The 14,949-nt window shown below is 39.7% G+C and overlaps 1 protein-coding gene across 1 annotated transcript in view; it reads left to right on the plus strand.

Annotated features, from left to right (window-relative positions):
- Window positions 1-14,949, plus strand: part of MYO9A (myosin IXA) — a 321,663-nt gene that overhangs the window by 50,326 nt on the left and 256,388 nt on the right. The gene's annotated exons all lie outside the window — the stretch shown is intronic.

The raw sequence follows: 14,949 nt of genomic DNA on the forward strand, positions 1-14,949 counted from the left end.
CAATTCTTTGTTGGTTCTGGGACTTGTTTAGCCTATAGCTTCCTAATAGTTTGTTCTGTTCTCAATAATTATTCTTTGACCAACCACTTGAAGTCTCATTCTAAATATGCATGAGACCCCATGCAGATGTTCGGGGCTCTTTATCTGGGCAATGCCTTTCTCTCTGATACACTGGCCCACAGAGTCTAGCCACTGCAGCCTCCCTGATCCCCGGTCTGTTTCCCCAACTCAGTGAGACCACCATGCTTTGTTTAGAATCCTCTTCCACATACTATGTGTGATCCAGAAGGTTTCTCCAGGCAGAAAATCAGGGACGTACATATTAGGGCTCTCTCCCTTTGTTTCCCTTCTCTCAGTGATCAAAGCTCTGCATTGCCAGTTGTCCAGTGTTTGCAAACATGTTTCATAGACTTTGTCCAGTTCTTTATTTACAGTGAAGAAAGGCACCCGGGACCAGGGCTTCACTCCGGCCGGCCGCCGGCCGGCACCTGGGACTTGGGCTTCCCTCTTGTGGCTGCTAGCAGACACCTGGGAATCGGGGTTCCCTCACAGCCCTGGCTTCATCCGGAAGGACGTCCGGTCTAATTAGCATATTATGCTTTTATTATTATAGACGTTTTTCTGGTTCGGCTTGCTAACACTTTTGTTTAGCATTTTTGCATCTGTGGTCATGAGAAATATTGTTTTCTTTAATGCCTTTTTGTTTGTTTTTGGTATCAGGGTAATGCAGGCCCAATGGAAAGGAGTTGTGAAGTCTTCTCTTACATTTTTGGAAAAGTTTGTGTGAGTCTGGTATTTTTCCCTATTATCAGTGTTAGACATTATCAATGAAGTAAGACCCTGTTGTGTTTTTGTTTGTGTTTATTTTGTTCCCCCCACCCCCCAAGTTTTTTTATTTTTAAAATTTTATTATTATTTTTAAAAATGTATTTTATTGATTTTTTTACAGAGAGGAAGGGAGAGGGATAGAGAGTTAGAAACATAGATGGGAGAGAAACATCGATCAGCTGCCTCCCACTGGGGATGTGCCCGCAACCAAGGTACATGCCCTTGACCGGAATCGAACCTGAGACCCTTCAGTCCGCAGGCTGACACTCTATCCACTGAGCCAAACTGGTTAAGACCCCCCCCACCCAAGTTTTTAAACTAAGTTTTAACTTTTCAAGTAGATACAGAGCTATCTGTGCTATTTATTCTTCTTGAGTGAGCTTTGGTAATTTGTGTTTTTCAAAGAAATTTTTTGCTCAATCTATGTTAAACTTATTGACATCATGTTTTATATAATATTATTTTATTATATAAAGCACCACATTTTGCTTTTATGGATTTTTTTGTTTTGTTATTTTGCTGTTTTATATTTCAGTATTTTCAGCTTTGACCCTTATTATTTTTTGGTTTACATCACATTTAATGTAACTTAATTACATTACATATACTCTTTTAGTTTCCTTGTGTGGTACGTTAAATCATTGATTTGAGACCTTACCTTTCTTTTCTTTGGATCTGTGTGGCCTGCATATCAATATTATATTTTTAAATGTAGTTTTTATAATTCCAACTTCTTTACTAATATTTTTTATTATTAAGGCATCTTTGTCATTCTGTCATTTGTTTGAAAATACGTAAAATAGCTGATAAAAGTCTTTGTCAATAAAGTTCATATCTTGGTTTTGTCAAGGACAGTTTCTATCTATTGCTCTTCTTATTTTTCTGTGTCCATTCATTATTATTTCTTTGCATGTCTTACATTTCTTTTCTTTTTTAAAAAAAATAAATCTTTATTGTTCAGATTATTACAGTTGTTCCTCTTTCCCCCCCATAGTCCCCCTCCACCCAGTTCCCACCCAACCCCCTGCTCTTACCCCCACCCCCCCACTGTCCTCATCCATAGGTGTATGATTTTTGTCCAGTCTCTTCTGGTACCCCTCACACCCCTTTTCCCCAGAGAATTGTCAGGGCACTCCCTTTCTATGCTCCTGATTCCATTATATTCACCAGGTTATTCTGTTCATCAGATTTTTTATTCACTTGATTTTTAGATTCACTTGTTGATAGATATGTATTTGTTGTCACTTTGTTGTTCATAATTTTTATATTTGCCTTTTTCTTCTTCCTCTTCTTAAAGAATACCTTTCAGCATTTCATATAATACTGGTTTGGCGGTGATGAACTCCTTTAGCTTTTTTTTTAATCTGTAAAGCTCTTTATCTGACCTTCAATTCTAAATGATAGCTTTTCTGGGTAGAATAATCTTGGTTGTAGGTTCTTTCATCACTTTGAATATTTCTTGCCACTCCCATCTGGCCTGCATAGTTTCCTTTGAGAAATCAGCTGAGAATCGTATGGGTACTCCCTTGTAGGTAACTAACTGTTTTTCTCTTGTTGCTTTTAAGATTCTCTCTTTGTCCTTTGCTCTTGGCATTTTAATTATGATGTGTCCTGGTGTGGTCCTCTTTGGATTCCTTTTGTTTGGGGTTCTCTGTGCTTTCTGGACTCGTAAGTCTGTTTCTTTCACCAGGTAGGGGAAGTTTTCTGTCATTATTTCTTCAAGTAGGTTTTCAATATCTTGCTCTCTCTTCTTCTTCTGGCACCCCCATAATTTGGATGTTGGTACGCTTGAAGTTATCCCAGAGGCTCCTTACACTATCTTCATATATTTGGATTCTTTTTTCTTTTTTCTTTTCCAGTTGTGTGTTTTTTGCTTCTTTGTATTTCAAATCTTTGACTTGATACTTGCGACCCTCTAGTCAGCTGTTGGATCTCAGTGTATTTATTTTTGATTACACCAGGGACAATTTCTGTTTCAGCCCCTGGGTGGCAGTGTTTCTGGATTGACTTCCGGGCCTCTCTAGCTTTTTTTCCCCCTATGGCACTCAGTACCGGTTTGTGGAAGTGTGCGCCTCAGAGCTGCCTCTCCGATGGTCACTCCCAGCTCTGCTTCCCAGGTTCCGGAAAAACAACTTTCCCCTGCAGTCTCTCAGGGTATTCCCAAACTGGGTTTTCCTATGTATTGGGCTTGGTAATCAGAATCGGAAAAAGCCCAAGTGTGCGGACAGTGGGTCTGCGTGCAAGACTAAGCAGCCTGCACTCCTTTGAAATTCTTAGTCTGACCCTCCTTGTCAGATCAAAATGGGTTGCTTTTTAGCGATCTCTTCTGTTAGCAGCTCAGAGGACCCCCTTCTACATTCACAGATCATTGCAGCCCCAACAGCTGCGGATTTTTCTAGGCACAGACTTCCCCGGTCTTCCAGTTCCCGCCGCTCTCGCGCGTTTCCCTCTCCCGCCGCCAGGACGAGAAACCTCACCTTATCCCAGGCGAAATCTGACCTTTCCTTGGTGCAGTGAAGAGTTCCTTTGAATCCGCGTGTTTGCGCCGATTGGGGACCGGTGTTCTGATGCTCACAGCTGTTCAGTGTTTGCCGTTGTTGTGGAAAGTCAGGCTTCTGGTAAAATCGTCTTTCCCTTGCAAGATGGCGAGGCCCCCGGTGAGCCCGCAGCTCCGGGAGGGGACCCAGCCGCTGTGGGTGCTGCGCGGTCAGGGGAACACTGCCCAGCACTCCCCGCCTTCTCCTGGAGTTTAGCTGTCCCTTAGCTTGCTAACAAATGCTCCCCGTGCGAACCTCAGCTGTTCTTTCTTTCTTTTCCAGGATCAGGCTTGGAACACATCTCTATTCTGCTGCCATTTTCTCCGTCCTCCTGTTACAGCAGTTGGGCCTTCTTTTTGAGGCTCTGTGGCTCTCTGACTCAGCTGTAGTTTGTTTGGTTTTAGATTGCAAAAGGCTAGGCCATTCAAATGCAAATCTGATGCACACAGCTTGGGTGGGGTTGTAAATGGGTGGGGCGGGGTCTCATGGAATCACCAGGGCGGAGCAAACAGCATTGACTGACCGTCAGGGGTCTCTGTGTCCCGTGGCACCAATTCAGGAATAATGATTGCTGCAAGCACCTCTGAGAGAAAGCCGCCCTCGCATTCCTGCTGGATGCCAGACAGTCCAGTTTCTCTCTGTATGAGGCTGGGTCCCTAGAGTCTTACCCAGAACTGGAATTCAGAGCAGTCGGGGTCTTGTGTCTCTCTCCCGATCGAAAAAGACAACAGCGTACCCAGTTGCCAGCCCGTTTCCGTGCACGCCTCCGTACGTCCGCATTTCACTTCCACACAATGAAATTCCGCATTTCACTTCCAGTCTCAGTGCGCTGTTCTCTTTCCTTCTAGTTGTATAATTTCCACTCAGCCATCCTTCCCGTGGTTCTGGATGATATCCGTTTTGTCTTTTAGTTGTAGTTTTGATGTGGTTGTGTAAGGCAGCAAGTTCAGGTGTTTACCTATGCCGCCATCTTGGTTCCTCCTCTTACATTTCTTATCTGAAATCTGGGCATTGTGATTAATGCAGTGTGGCAGTTCTGGAAATAAGATTTTTCCTTCTTCCTGGGTTTGTGGTGGTGGTTTTGTTATTGCTGTTTGGTTGTTCTTTGTAATAATTCTACAAAGTTTGTACAGTAAACACTCAATTTTGCAGACCCTGGTTTAACGGACTTCAGGTTTAATGGACAAAATTTCCAGTCAGTTTGTCATTTGTGAAAATTAACACCTGGTTAATTTTTAAATGCTTTAAACAAAGATTTGCTTATAATTAAATTAACAGGTTTTTTGTTGTTGTTGCTAATTAACTATTTTAAAAAAAATTTTTATTGTTGAAAGTATTACATTTTCCTTTCCCCCCCATTGTCTTTCCCAGCCTGCCCTAATCCCTTCCCTCTGTTTTTCCTCTGTATCTGTTTTTGTTCATCAGTTTATGTTGTTCATTATGTTCCACAAATAAGTGAGATCATGTGATATTTATCTTTCTCCAACTGGCTTATTTCGCTTAGCATAATGCTCTCCAAGTCCATCCATGCAGTTGCAAGTGGGAAGAGTTCTTTCTTTTTTACAGCAGCATAGTATTCCATTGTGTAGATGTACCACAGCTTTTTAATCCACTCATCTGCTGATGGACACTTAGGCTGTTTCCAGATCTTAGCTATTGTAAATAGTGCTGATATAATCATAGGGGTGCATATGTTCTTTCTGATTGGTGATTCTGACTTTTAGGGATATGTTCCTAGAAGTGGAATTACTGGGTCAAATGGGAGTTCCATTTTAATTTTTTGAGGAAACTCCATACTGTTCTCCCCAGAGGCTGCACTAGTCTGCATTCCCACCAGCCATGTAGGAGGTTTCCCTTCTCTCCACATCCTCGCCAGCAATTGTCGTTTGTTGATTTCTGATGATAGCCATTCTCACTAGTGTTAGGTGGTACCTCATTGTTGTTTTGATTTGCATCTCTCGGATGATTAGTGATTTTGAGTATTTTTCATATGCTTTTTGGTCTTCTGTATGTCCTCTTTGGAGAAGTGTCTATATAGATCCTTTGCCTATTTTGTGATTGGATTGTTTATCTTCCTTTGTTAAGTTGGATGAATTCTCTATAAATTTTGGAGATTAAACCCTTATCTGAAAAAGCATTGGCAAATATGTTCTCCCATGCAGTGGACTCTCTTTTTGTTTTGTTGATGGTTTCTTTTCCTGAGCAGAAACTTTTTATTTTGATGTAGTCCCATTTGTTTATTTTCTCCTTAGTTTCCATTGTCTTAGGAGACATATCCGTAAATATATTGCTTTGAGCTACATTCGAGATATTTTGCTGTCTATGGATTCTTCTAAGATTTTTATGGTTTCCTGTATTACTTTTAAATCCTTTATCCATTTTGAGTTTAATTTTGTGTATGGTGTAAGTTGGTGGTCTAATTTCATTTTTTTTTGCAAGTATCTGTCAAATTTTCCCAGCGACATTTATTGAAGAGACTGTCTTGACTCCATTGTATGCTCTTGTCTCCTTTGTCATATATTAATTGAGCATAATGTTTTGGGTTGATTTCTGTGTTCTCTGTACTGTTCCATTGTTCTATATGTTTGTTCTTGCGCCAGTACCATGTTGTTTCGAGAACAGTGGCCTTGTAATATAACTTTATGTCTGATATTGTGATCCCTCAAACTTTGTTCTTTTTTTCTTAGGATTGCTGTGGCTATTCGGGGTCTTTTTTTATTCCATATAAATTTTGGAGAGTTTGTTCTAGGTCTGTGAAATATGCCGTTAGTATTTTAATGGAGATTGCATTGAATGTATAGATTGCTTTGGGCAGTATGTACATTTTAATGACATTGATTCTACCAGTCCATGAACATGGTATATTCTTTCGCTTGTTTATATCTTCCTCTATCTTTTTTTTTTAATGTCCTGTAGTTTTTCAAATACTGGTCTTTTACCTCCTCAGTTAAGTTTATTCCTAGTTATCTTAATTTTTTTATTGTAGTGGTAAGTGGGATTGTTTTTTTAAATTTCTTTTTATGTGAGTTCACTATTGGTGTATAAAAAAGCCATAGATTTCTGGGTGTTAATTTTGTACCCTGCCGAATTCATTTGTTCAGTCTAGTAGTTTTTTGGAGTCTTTAGGGTTTTCTGTGTACAATATCATGTCATCTGCGAATAGAGTTTTAATTCTTGTTTTCCAATTTGGATGCCTTTTATTTTTTCTCTTGTCTGATTGCTACAGCTAGCACTTACAGTATTATGTCGAACAGGAGTGGTGAGAGTGGGCATCCCTGTTTTGTTCCTGTTCTGAGGGGAAATGGTTTTAGGTTTGTCATATAAGGCTTTTATTATGTTGAGGTATGATCCCTTTATTCCCACTTTGTTGAGGGTTTTTATCAAGAAGGAGTGTTGGATTTTGTCAAATGCTTTTTCTGCAACAATTGATAGGACTATGTGATTTTTATCTCTTAGTTTGTTTATGTGATGTATCATGTTGATTGATTTGCGGATATTGTACCAGCCTTGCATCCCTGGAATAAATCCCACTTGGTCATGGTGTATGACCTTTCTAATGTAATGCTGGATCTGATTTGCTAGAATTTTGTTGAGTATTTTAGCATCTATGTTCATCAGGGATATTGACCTGTAATTCTCTTTCTTTGTAGTGTCTTTATCTGGTTTTGGGATTAAGGTAATGATGGCTTCATTGAAAGAGCTTGGAAGTGTGCCTTCTTGAATTTTTTGGAGTAGTCTGAGGAGGATAGGTTTTAGTTCTTTGAAGGTTTGGTAAAACTCCCCTGTGAAACCATCTGGCTCAGGACTTTTGTTTGCTGGAAGTTTTTTGATTACTGCTTCAATTTTATCGGTAGTTATTGGCCTATTAAGATTTTTTAAAATCTTCCTGATTGAGTTTTGGAACATTTTATTTTTCTAGGAAGATGTCCATTTCATCTATGTTGTCCAGTTTGTTGCAATAGAGTTGTTCATAGTATTAAAAAAAATAATTCTTTGTATTTCTGTTGGGTCGGTTATTACTTCACCTCTTTCATTTCTGATTTTGTTTATTTGGGTCCTCTCTCTTTGCTTCTTGATGAGTCTGGCTAGAGGTTCACCAATCTTGATTCTTACATATGTTTATTCTTTCAAATAATAAGCTCTTGGTTCTATAAATGTTTTGTATTGGTTGATTTACAATTTATTTTCACTCTGATCTTTATTATTTCCTTCCTTCTGCTTACTCTGGGCTTTTCTTGTTGCTCTCTTTCTAGTTTTTTAAGTGGTGGTGTTAGATAATTTATTACCACTTTTTCTTTTCTTTTGAGGTAGACCTGTAGTACTGTGAAGTTCCCTCTCAGGACTGCTTTCATAGTGTCCCATAGATTTTGGATTGTTGTATTTTCATTTTCATTTGTTTCCAGGATGTTTTTTATTTCTTCTTTGATCTCTTTGGTAACCCAGTAATTGTTGAATAGCATGCTATTTAGCCTCCAAGTGTTTGATTTTTTAAAATTGTTTTTATTGTAATTGATTTCTAATTTTATGCCATTGTGATCTGACAAAATGCTTGATATGATTATCAGTCTTCTTGAATTTTAAGAAACTTTGCCTGTGTTCTAATACATGGTCTATCTTGAAAATGTCCCATTTGCATTTGAGAAGAATGTATATTTCATAGCTTTCGGGTGAAATGTTCTGAAAATGTCAATTAGTTCCACCTCATCTAGTAAGTTGTTTAGGATTGCTGTTTCTTTGTCGAATTTTTTGTGTAGAAGATTTATCCAGTGATGTCAATGGGGTATTAAGTTCCCCTAGTATGATTGTATTGCTGTTGATCTCATCCTTGATAGCTTCCAGAAGTTTTTCTTATGTATTTGGGTGCTCCTGTTTTGGGTGCATATGTGTTTACCAGAGTTATATCCTCTGGTTGTATTGATCCTGTTAGTATTATGAAGTAACCCTCCTTATGTCTTGTTATGGCCTTTACTTCGAGATTTATTTTGTCAGATGTAAGTATTGCTACCCCAGCTTTATTTTCATTTCTGTTGGCCGGAAAAAAATTTTTCCATCCCTTCACTTTCAGTCTGTGTGAGTCTTGTGTTCTGAGGTGAGTCTCTTGGTTTTTTGGGGTTCATCTTGTTTGGGACTCTCTGTGCTTGTGTGACTTTTTTCTTCCCCAATTCAGGGAAGTTTTCTATATATATATATATATATTATAATTATTATTATATATATTTAATTTTTTACAGAGAGGAAGAGAGAGGGATAGAGAGTTAGAAACATCAATGAGAGAGAAACATCGATCAGCTGCTTCCTGCACACCTCCTACTGGGGATGTGCCCGCAACCAAGGTACTTGCCCTTGACTGGAATTGAACCTGGGACCTTTCCGTCCGCAGGCCTAGGCTCTATCCACTGAGCCAAACCGGTTAGGGCCAGGGAAGTTTTCTCTTATTATTTCTTCAAATAGATTTTCTAATCCTTGCTCCTCCTCTTGTCTTTCTGTCTCCTCTATTATGCCAATGTTGCTTCATTTCATGTTGTCCCAAAGCTTCCTTAAACTCTCCTCCTGCTTTTAATTTTTTTTTCTCCATTTGCTGTTTAGTTTGTGTGTTTTCTACCATGTCTTTTAACTCGCTGTTTTGGTCCTTTGCTTCTTCTAGTCTATTCCATTGTGTTCTTTATTGCAGCTATATCATTCTTCATCTCTTCTAGATTCTTACATATGATAGTGACTTCCTTATCCAGATATTTGAGCATCTTCATAACCATTACTCTCAGTGGTTGGCAAACTCAGTCAATAGAGCCAAATATCAACAGTACAACGACTGAAATTTCTTTTGAGAGCCGAAAACTGACTTCTGCGCATGGGCCATGAAGTTTTAATTGCACTGTACGTGCGTGCCTGCACGTGGTATTTTGTGGAAGAGCCACATTCAAGGGGCCAAAGAGCCGCATGTGGCTCGCGAGCAGCAGTTTGCCGACCACTGATTACTCTGAATTCTTTCCCTGATATATAGCTTGCCTCCATTTCATTTAGTTCATTTTCTGGTGAGTCCCATTTTCTTTCCTTTGGGGATTGTTACTTTGTCTGCCCACTTTTGCTGTCTCTTTTGGGTGCTTGGGGTCTGAGAGGTTAACCAGTTAACTGCCACGTGTCCAAAACAGAAACCATCCCCACAAGCCATTATGCTTTGAATTTAATTAAAAAATCAATTTACAATGAATATTTTAAAATAAATATATTACAATTCAGGTGTTCGTGAATATTTTTAGCTGAAAATTCTCATGAAAAGTGTTTTTAATGTTGGTCAGGGCTGCCACTTAGGGAAAACATTTTTTTTTTAATTGATGTGCATGGCGTGTGGGGAAGGTCTGCTGCTTGAGCCTACAGATGCTTATGGCATACAATGGTTTAAAGCCCATAGTGATCCAATGGTCTGTGACTTGTTAGCCTGGAGGCTGAGTCTGCTTTAAGTTTCACAGCTTTATTTTCTCTGCTCTGAGTTGTACCCCCTTTTCCCATGGGTCATTCATCCGCTTTAGATACTTGGGGTCGGCGGGGTGTCTTCACAGTACTTCTGGTATGTGTCTTCCTGTGAGGCCCCAGAGCCCTCTGGCATGCAATTTGCTGTGTTACCCTGGCACCCAAGGCAGATGTTGCCCTAGGTCCCTCTGGCATCACACTTGCAGCGCTGTCCTGTGACCTGTGGCTGGGTGCACTGGCAGCACTTTCTTGGGGCCCAGGGTGGGTCACACGCCAGGAGGCTCCGGGTTACAGTGGGAGCACTGTCCTGGGGCCGAGGTTGGGGTGCTTTCGGGCACTGCAGAAGGAGAGCCTGCTGGGCAGCAGGTTTGTACTGGGACTGGTGATGGGGTGCTGCGCCAGATTTCTGCTCTTCCTGGGGCAGGGATGGAGCAGGGGTGTGGGGTACTTCTGGCTTGCACTCACAATGCGGGGTCCTGGAAAGCTGGGTCCAGGTGCTGGGTGAGGAAGTGTGGCTTGGGAGGTCTCTCTGGCATGCACCAATGCAGACATCTGGGAGCCTGCAGTGAGGAACAGCACTACTCACTGTTGGGGTACAGTGGTGGTTCCATGCAGGTTATGGCTGGCAAAGGGCTCCCTGCACAGGTCCGGGGTTGGTGACTGAGGTCAGTCAAGGTATTGGTGTGGCTGCGCTCCTGACCTCCACTTCTCCCCTATACAAGATGGCGTGCGCTCTACTCACTGTTACTTTTATAAATAGGAGGCCATATGTTGTAAAAACAAAACAAAAACACTATAGTAATTTTGCCATCATAAGTAAATATTAAATATCTACAACTATAATTTACATATTTAAATTCAAGAGTCACTGCTTATCAACAGTGTTTGATGAATGATTAGCACTTGATCACACTGCATCTCGCCTAGTATTGGTTCTGTTGGCGGGTGGTATTACTTTTTGTAGCAGTTTTATTGCATGCTGGCCAATATTCCCACATGCACTAAGCCACTCCAGCCACTTGTGGTGACTGGTGAATGCACACATTTTCTAAACATATTCAGTATGAATTTAAAATTACTATAATACATATAGAAAACTTTTCTGTGAGGTTAAACTTTTCATAGATAATTTTAATTACAGAAACATGTCTATATAAGTAAAAACAGGTAAAGTAACTAACTTGTCAGTTTTTTGACATACACATTTGGGAAACCTACTTTATTAAATAACATATTTTTGGCTTTAACGGACACACTATCTCCTGAATTAGTCCATTATACCAAGGTTTAACCTTTTTTCGTGTTGAGACCATCAAATTCTCTACTCAGCTATTGGTTAGATAATGACTGCACAGGGATTTCTGCAGCGATAGGTTCCCAATTTCTTCTACAAGGTTTTATGTGCTTGTTGGGATAACCCTCAACACAGCCAGGCAGGTGTCAACTCTTCCTTAACTGTACATAGATCATGAATGTCAAATAGAAGTCTCAGTCCTTTGTATGTACACATTTCTGGGCATGTGCATAGTCCCAAACATGCACAACATCTTGTATATTTCCAGGAAAATTTCTAATCTTTTCAAAGTCCCTTTTGTACATGTTAGTCATCAGCTTTTTCTTTGAAGTCATTACCTTGTTTTTGCCCCATCTTGGTGCCATTTTAGGCAGTTGAATTCTTTAAACAACTACCTCTGATTGTTTTACACAAACACACATGAGGAAAAAGGCTGTTCTCAGTGAGTGATCTCCAAGTTAGGTCAAATACAGATAGCCCGTTGAGTGAAGTTTCCCAGGGAAATGCCATATAGGTCAAATTGTGACAGTTATCTGTGGGACAGGGCTTTGGCTCTAAATCTGGTCTGATCCTTCCAATGACTTTAAGGTTGCTTTTTTTAAAAGCACATACACACACCTGTAATTATAGAGTGTTGGTTTTCTCTTCAGTGAGGAGCTAAGAAGAGGGAGAAGGTAATCAATCTGGTAAGTTAAAATGCCATAATGCCTATTTTTCTTACCAACATTCAGCTATTTTCTTTTTAAAGATTTTTAAATTGCTTTTTAGAGGAAGGAAGAGGGAGAGAGAGAAACATTGACATGAGATCAAAACATGGATCATTGCCTCCTACATGCACCCCAGTGGGTATGAAGTGGAAACCCAGGCATGTGTCTTGACTGGGAATCTTGAATCAGCAACCTCTGGGTGTATGGACAATGCCCAACAAACAGCCACACTGGCCAGGGTTCAGCTATTTTCCATGACTAAATGTTCCCCTGCAGAGAAATATTCCAAGCCTTTGGTTAATTTTCAGTGTCATTAAAAAGTTGATTTTGAAAGTTTTTGTTATTCTTACTAGTATTTCTTTTATATATGGGAAAGGATTTTCAGAGATCTTTACTGTATTATTTTCTCTGAACCCATTCTCATGGTCTTTTTAAAAGATTTAACTAATAAAAAATATTTTGTATACTTACTCATGTGGCTACTATTTGTGCTGTTCTCTATTCCCTACATTGATTCATATTTGAATATATACTTTTCCTTCTGCATGAAGGACTCCCTTTAATGTTTCCTTTAGTGTGAGTTGGCTTATGATGAATATTTTCAGATCTGTGTATTTGAAACTTTCTTTTTTGCCCCCCTTTGCTAATGATTTAGGTTTTCAAATAGAAAGAAATATTAAAATAGAAAGAAATAACCTTATAGAAAAATTCTATGAATTTTAAAACATATTAATTTGAATAATCATTTATATACAATCTGGGCACAGGATAGATTCACTATTCCATAAAACTCCATCATGCTATTGCTTCTTTTTATGTTTCTGCTCTCCCATATATTCTTATTATTCGTGGAAACTACTTGTCTTTTCTCCCTTGCTGTTTTTTTGTTTTTGTTGTTGTTGGTTTGTTTGTTTTCAAAATGTCATCATATAAATGGAATCATACAGTATGTAAAGTTTTGAGACTGGCTTCTCTGATACAGCATTATGTCTTAGAGATTCAAGTTGTTGAATATGTGATTTCAACAATGGTTTTTTTTCTTTTAAATCTCAGTTTTAATAAATTTTATTGAGACATAACTTACAATAAAATTAGCCATTTAAAATGTACAGCTCAATAATTTTTGATAAATGTATATACCTATGTAACCATGTTCATATAACCAATTTATTTTTATTACCCTTGTATACTCCTTTGTAGACATTTTTAAAAATCTTTATTGTTCAGATTATTACAGATGTCCCTCCTTTTCCCCCCCATAGCTACCCTCCACGTGGTTCCCACCCCAACCCAGGTCCTCGTCTGTGTTCATAGGTAATGCATACATGCATATAAGATCTTTGTCTAATCTCTTCCCACAACCCCCCATACACCCCTTTCCCTCTGAGAATCGTCAGTCTGTTCCATTTCCATGCCCCTGATTCTATTACATTCACCAGTTTATTCTGTTCATCAGATTTTTTTATTCATTTGATTTTTAGATTCACTTGTTAATAGATATGTATTTGTTGTCACTTTGTTGTTCATAATTTTTTATCTTTACCTTTTTCTTCTTCTTCCTCTTCTTAAAGAATACCCTTCAGCATTTCATATAATACTGGTTTGGTGGTGATGAACTCCTTTAGCTTTTTCTTGTCTGTGAAGCTCTTTATCTGACCTTCCATTCTAAATGATAGCTTTTCTGGGTAGAGTAATCTTGGTTATAGGTTCTTGCTATTCATCACTCTGAATATTTCTTGCCACTCCCTTCTGGCCTGATAGTTTCTGTTGAAAAATCAGCTGACAGTCGTATGGGTGCTCCATTGTATGTAACTAACTGTTTTTCTCCTGCTGCTTTTAATATTCTCTCTTTGTCTTTTTCCCTTGACATTTTAATTATGATGTGTCTTGGTGTGGTCCTCTTTGGATTCCTCTTGTTTGGGGTTCTCGGCACTTCTTGGACTCGTAAGTCTATTTCTTTCACCAGGTAGGGGAAGTTTTCTGTCATTATTTCTTCAAGTAGGTTTTCAATATCTTGCTCTCTCTCTTCTTCTGGCACCCCTATAATTCGGATGTTGGTATGCTTGAAGTTGTCCCAGAGGCTTCTTACACCACCTTCATATTTTTGGATTCTTTTTTCTTTTTGCTCTTCTGGTTGGGTGTTTTTTGCTTCCTCATATTTCAACTCTTTTACTTGATTCTTGGGATCCTCTTGTCTACTATTGAATCCCTGTATATTATTCTTTATTTCAGTTAGTGTGTGCTTAATTTCTGACTGGTCCTTTTTTATTTTTTGGTATTATCACTAAGATCCTTGAAGGTCTTACTAAGTTCCTCGGAGGTTTCTAGAAGATTGCTGAGTAACCTTATAATCGTGGTTTTGAACTCTATATCCAGTAGTTTGCTTTCTTCCATTTGTGACATGGTTCTTTGTCTCTGCATTTTGGCTGCTTCCCTGTGTTTGTTTCTATGTACTGGGTAGCTGCTAAGTCTCCTTGAGTTGATAAAGTGGCTTTTGTGTAGTAGGTGTCTTATAGGGCCCAGTGGCTCAGCCTCCCAATCACCTGAGGTGGACACTCTTGGTGCACCCTGTTGTGGGCTGTGTGCACAGGGTTTTTGTAGTTGAGCCTTGATTGCTATTGGTATCACTGTGAGGAATTGACCTCCAGGCCAATTGGCTGTGAGGACTAGCTGTGTCTACAATGTAAGAGCTGCTGTGAAGGAGACAACCTTATGGGGCAGGACTTGCTTCAGTGGGGCTTTGGTGCTCACTGAGTCTGCCCCTTGAGTGTGTCCCTTATGGATGTGAGGAGTTGTAATCCGGTATGGTCTCACACTGACCACTGGGTACACTGGCTCTTGGATCTCCAAGGAGGTGCAGAGTCAGCCACTGCCTGGGGCCAACCAGCAGGAGCTACAGAGGGATCTGCAGATTCCTCCTCTTTGTATCGGGTTTGCAGGTGCCCAGATGAGGCCCAGTTGTGAAGCAAGGCAGGCTGGTACTAGTGCGGCCTTGGGCCTTCTTTTGATAGCTTTAGGGCTCTCTGACCCAGCTGCAAGCTTGTTTGACAGATTTTAGGCTGAGGAAGGACAGTGCATTCATATGCAAAAGCTGCTGTGTGCAGCTTGGGTGGGG

The sequence above is a fragment of the Eptesicus fuscus genome, chromosome 2 (genome assembly GCF_027574615.1).
Source record: "Eptesicus fuscus isolate TK198812 chromosome 2, DD_ASM_mEF_20220401, whole genome shotgun sequence".
Lineage (NCBI taxonomy): Eukaryota > Metazoa > Chordata > Mammalia > Chiroptera > Vespertilionidae > Eptesicus > Eptesicus fuscus.